Consider the following 6023-nt stretch of genomic DNA (forward strand, 5'->3'; position numbering starts at 1 on the left):
AAAGAGAAGTTACTCAAAACATTTCTCCTCATGATCTTTTGTTGAGAGCTTATCTTATGACTGCACCATGGACTTCTCCAAACCTTCCTTCCAACTATACTCGCCACTATCCTTTGGGTAGATACAGTGCCTTCATTATTCCCAAGGGTGTTTATTTTTCCTTTTTCATTGTTTGGTGTCCATGGAGAACTTGGCCTTCTCCTTAATTGGCTTTGAGAGTGTAAAGATAATGGAAACTATGGAAGTAGAATCAACAAGATGACAACCAATTATAAATAGTGACTATTTTAGATTCCCCACATAAGTGAGGTCACACAGTGTTTGTCTTCTGTCTGCCTTACTTCATTCCGCATACATCCGCCAGGTTCAGCCATGTGGTTGAAATGGTGGAATCTCCTTCTTTTTAAAGGCCAAATACTATTTCACTGTATACATGCACTGTATCTTCTTTATCCCTTCATCTGTTGATGGACATGTAGGTTGTTTTCATATTTTGGCTGTTGTGAATAATGCTGCAATCAATCAAAACAGTCAAAGTCACAGAAGCAGAGAGTAGAATGGTGGTTGCCAGGGGGTAGTGGGAAGAAGAAATGGGGAGATGTTGGTCAAAAGGTACAAAGTTTCTGTTATGCAAGATGAATAAGTTTTGGAGATAATAATGTACAGCAGTGTGCTCATAGTTAACAATACTGTGTTGTGTACTTCAAATTTGTTAAGAGGGTAGATCTTAAGTTTCTCATCACACACACACATATACATACAAGGAGGAAAATGGTAACTATGTGAAGTGATGGATCTGCTAATTAACTTGGTTGTGGTGACTGCATGTATATCAAATATCAAGTTGTACATTTCAATATATAAATTTTTATGTATCAACTATATCTCAATAAAGCCAGAAAAAAACAGTTGGTGAAATAAAAGGAGGAATTGAAGTGTTTTTTTTTTTTTTTTCTTTAATGTTGAGCCAGGAGTGACATGAACCGATATGGGAAATATCAGAAGAGGAACAGATTTAATGAGAATTTAAAATAATCATGAAAATACTGATAATAACAACGTCAGTGCATGCTATGTCATTTCAGTCATGTCTGATTCTTTGCAACCTTATAGACTGCAGCCCACCAGGCTCCTCTGCCCATGGGATTCTCTAGGCAAGAATACTAGAGTGGGTTGCCATGCCCACCTCCAGGGGATCTTCCCGACCCAGGGATCAAACCCATGTGTCTTATGTCTCCTGCATTGATGGGTGGGTTTTTTACCACTAGTGCCACCTGGGAAGCCCCTATAGCAATATCTGGCATACATTATATAATGATAACTTTGAATCTGTTACTCCATTCAGTCTTCAAAACCCACATACTTATGTACAGTCATCCCTCAGTATCTGTGAACCCTTGTAGAAAACAAAATTTGTGGATGCTCAAGTTCCTTGCAGTTGGTCTTCTATACCCAAGAGTTCCATATCTGAGGGTACAAAGGACTGACTGCACTAGTTCTCCTAGGGATGAAACGCCTGGGGCACAGGGAGTTATCGCAGATTGCCTGCAGAGCAGGACGGGCTTCCTGGCTCCAGAAATCCAGAGCCACCGCTTATAATCCCTGTGCTATACTCTCTCCCCTTCTGTACTGAGAAGAAGCTGAGTTCAGAGTTAGGGACGACTTATGTCTGGGGAGCTGGGAAAATTCAATGGCTAAGAGAGATGATGGCTGAGGGTGTCTCAACAATTGAGGGCTGGAATCATCTGGAAACATCTATTTATCTTTCTTTCATTGATGTTGACTGCTTGCTGGGACCTAAGCTGGGCTCCCAACTGGTGCACCAACTGGTCTTTGCACGTGGGCTGGACTTCCTCACAGCATGGCCTGCTTAGACAATGTGAATGTTTTTTTTTTTTTAATGGCAACTCATGGAGGAAGTGTTTTATGCATCTTCAGCCTAACCAGCAAGCTGCATGGAAACAGCATCAATTTTCTGAAAGGTATGTTAGTATTAAAATTTTGATACTCTTTCCTTCAAAAAGGGTCACCTAACTTCCCTCCCTTGAGTATGAAATATATTTAGTGATTCACTTCTAATGAACAGAATGGTATAGAAGTGACAGAATGTGATTTTTGAGATTAGGACATAAAGGCACTGTGCCTTCCTCTTTGCTTCCCCTTGAGTCACTTGATTGGAGGAAGGCAGCTACCGTGATACTCAAGCAACCCTATGAAAGGAGCCACAGGGTATGAAACAGGCCTCCTACCAGCGGCCATGTGAGCAAACCATCTTGGAAGCGTGTCCTCCAGCCCTAGTCAAGTCTTTATATGACTGTAGCCCTGTTTGATATCTTAACTGTAACCTCATAAAAGTCCCTGAGACAAAAGTCACCAGGTAAGCCACTCCCAAATTCCTGAGCCATAGAGACTGTGGATAATAAATCTTGGATATCTTAAGTCACTGATTTTGAGGGGTAATTTGTTGTGGAACAGTAGGTGACTGATACTGAACCTCAGACCTCAGGTAGCATTGAAGTGAAGTCACTCAGTCGTGTCCGACTCTTTGTGACCCCGTGGACTATAGCCTACCAGGCTTCTCCGTCCATGGGATTCTCCAGGCAAGAATACTGGAGTGGGTTACTATTTCCTTCTCCAGGGGATCTTCCCGACCCAGGGATCAAACTCGGGTCTCCTGCATTGGACGCAGACACTTTAACCTCTGAGCCACCAGGGAAGCACTATTCTGTTGATTAAGAACCCAGATTTAAGGGGAGGGGATGCCAACTTAAGCACTCAGAAGGAAGAGGGTCAAAATATTTGCAGACATAGTTTAAATAGCCACAGAGTGCTTAGTTTATATTATAACTGGGAGATGGCTACCAAATATCTAGAAATGAAAGTCCTTTGCAGCACATGTAACGTTTGCAATTAAATCATTATTTGTATAATGTTGGATTTCCATTATTTCACTGGACTGTGAATTGCATCTGTTTTTTCATCCTTGTTCCCAGAGCTTGGCATGGTGCTTAACAAATAGTACATGCTCATGAGGTATCTGTTGAACAAATGCACAAAACTTCATGTGATCAGGGCATTATTAACATACATATCTGGCCCTGGAAGTTTTTGTTTTTAATTGTTATCCCCAAATAAAATTTCTGAATAATGCTTGAAAATATATAACTCATTTTTTAACATTTGTATAGTATATGCTACTATTTATTTATTTTGACTGTATCAGTTTATGGCTTCTCAAAAAAACAGCACATGAAATAATTTTAGGACTTGCACAGATGGATAGTGGTTTAAACTTTTTAATAGCTGTGTGATTATTTTATTGCATGTTGAAAAGTGAAAGTACAAAGTACATAAATTAAAGGAAAATATTAGGTAAAGAGTAGAATAAGCAGCATGCAGATACGGTAAAATTTACAAAAAATGTACCTGGGTGATTCAAGGTGGGTAAATATCATAAGGCTGAACTTCTACAGTAAAGTAGTGGGAATTCCTAATAATGTACTTTCATAGCCTTGAGAAATTCCACAGAAATAACACCTGGAAAAACAGCATATATTAAGAAACTGTGTTAATGATTATCTTTCATGTTTTTCTTAAGAGTTATCTCGTTGTTACAAACCCCAAGGCCAGACCCAGAAGGGAGTATGACTGGGATCATGAAAGCATGGACCTTGGAACACGGGGTCGGCACCAGGCATGAACGTTACCTACATCACTTGCTAATTGTTCCCAAGACTAGCTCAGTAGGGAATGGCCTGGGATAAACACAAGGAAATCTGGATGATTTCAGTGTAACCCATGACATTTAGAAGTAGGTGATTAACACAGCATGTGTCTTAAGAAAGAAAAGATCTGAGAAAGTCTTGCAGTCTGCAATTAGAAATAAAAGCTGGACTCAGAGTACACTCTGCACCTCAGTCCAATAGAGGCTGCAGGTCCTGTGACCCATTGCCCCAGATTTCGTGTTCTGTCTTCATTCCTGTCGTTCACTCCCGGACCATTAGGGCAACACAGTAATGTAATCTGTGGTGGAGATCCTATCATCTCTGCTTTACAGAAAGTAAAACTGCAGTTTAGAGATTATAATGTGATGCTTTTTCCACAATGCCAGAATGCTCCTTAGGAGAAAAGCGATGACCAACCTAGATAGCATATTAAAAAGCAGAGACATTACTTTGCTGGCAAATGTCCCTCTAGTCAAAGCTATGGTTTTTCCAGGAGTCATGTATGGGTGTGAGAGGTGGACCATATAGAAAGCTGAGTGCAGAAAAATTGATGCTTTTGAACTGTGGTCCTGGAGAAGACTCTTGAGAGTCCCTTGGACTGCAAGGAGATCCAACCAGTCAATCCTAAAGGAAATCAACCATGAATATTCATTGGAAGGACTGATACTGAAGCTGAAGCTCCAATACTTTGACCACCTGATGTGAAGTGCCTACTCATTAGAAAGGACCCTGATACTGGGAAAGATTAAGGGCAGGAGGACAAAGGATGAGATGGTTGGATGGCACCACCAACTCAATGAACGTGTGTTTGAGCAAGCTCCAGGAGGTGGTGAAGGAGAGGGAAGCCTGGCGTACTGCAGTACATGGGGTCACAAAGAGTCAAAGATAACCGAGCAACTGAACAACAAGGATACTTGTAATTCGAGCAACCTGCTTCAAACATTGTTTTTCAGTTCCCCATAAACACATAGATTTGAGGGTTGTACACAATTCCATTTGCTGACATATTTTATCTTTATCCCACCTCAACAAATTTGAAGACCTCGTAGTTCTTAAATGATGACCGTAGATGGGTTCAAGTCAGTGAGCAAGATCAGATTTGTGACTTATTGCTTCTTAAATCTCTATTGGCACTTAGGCATCAACTACATTCATTTTTCTTATCTGAACCTTGCAATTCTGGTAAGTCTTAAATGAAAGAGGCAAGTGACTAGAGCTAGAGGTCATTTCTTGAAAGCTGTTGATGGGAGAAGGTGTGTATTCATTTTCTATTGCTGCTGAAATAAATGTATTCACTTCAAACAACAATATGAATTTATTAAGTTACAGTTCTTTCTGTTAAGAGTCTGGATACAGCATGATCTTCTGCTGAGAGTTTCACCAGGTTGAAATCAGGTTTTGGCAAGGATGTCATTCTTTCTGGAGGCTCTCGAAATGTATTTATTTCCAGTTTCACTTGATGACAGAATTCAATTCCATACAGTTCTAAGACCGAGGTTCCTATTTCCTCACTGGTTGTTGGCTGAAGTTTAATCTCAGCTTCTAGAATCTATGTGCATTCCTTGGCTTCTTTTATCTTCAAAACCAGCAATGGCAGGTCAAGTTCATCTGATTCTGTGATCTCCCCTTCTGTCTCATCTCTGCTTTCATTGGACAAAGTTCTCAATTTTTAAGGACTTGTGTGATTAGGTTGAGTGCACCCACGTAATCCAAGATAATCTCCCCATATTAGAACCAACTGTAGTCTTAATTAAATCTGTAAAGACCCTTGACAGCTGTAACTGGTTTGCTATTTTATTAAACAGTTTCCCTCGTGGCTCAGAGGGTGAAGAATCTGCCTGCAATGCAGGAGACCCAGGTTCAATCCCTGGGTCAGGAAAATCCCCTGGAGAAGGGAATGGTAATTCACTCTACTATTCTTGCCTGGAGAATTCCATGGACAGAGGAGCCTGGTGGGCTACAGTGCCCATGGGGTCGCAAAGAGTCAGACTTGACTAAATGACTAACACTTTCACTTTCACTTCATAGACCCTTGACAGGTGTAACTGGATTCAGTTCAGTTCAGTCGATCGATTGTGTCCGACTCTTTGCAATCCCATGAATTGCAGCACACCAGGCCTCCCTGTCCATCACCAACTCCCGGAGTTCACTCAGACTCATGTCCATCGAGTCAGTGATGCCATCCAGCCATCTCGTCCTCTGTCACCCCCTTCTCCTCCTGCCCCCAATCCCTCCCAGCATCAGAGTCTTTTCCAATGAGTCAACTCTTTGCATGAGGTGGCCAAAGGATTGGAGTTT

The sequence above is a fragment of the Bison bison genome, unplaced genomic scaffold (genome assembly GCF_000754665.1).
Source record: "Bison bison bison isolate TAMUID 2011002044 unplaced genomic scaffold, Bison_UMD1.0 scf7180017864331, whole genome shotgun sequence".
Lineage (NCBI taxonomy): Eukaryota > Metazoa > Chordata > Mammalia > Artiodactyla > Bovidae > Bison > Bison bison.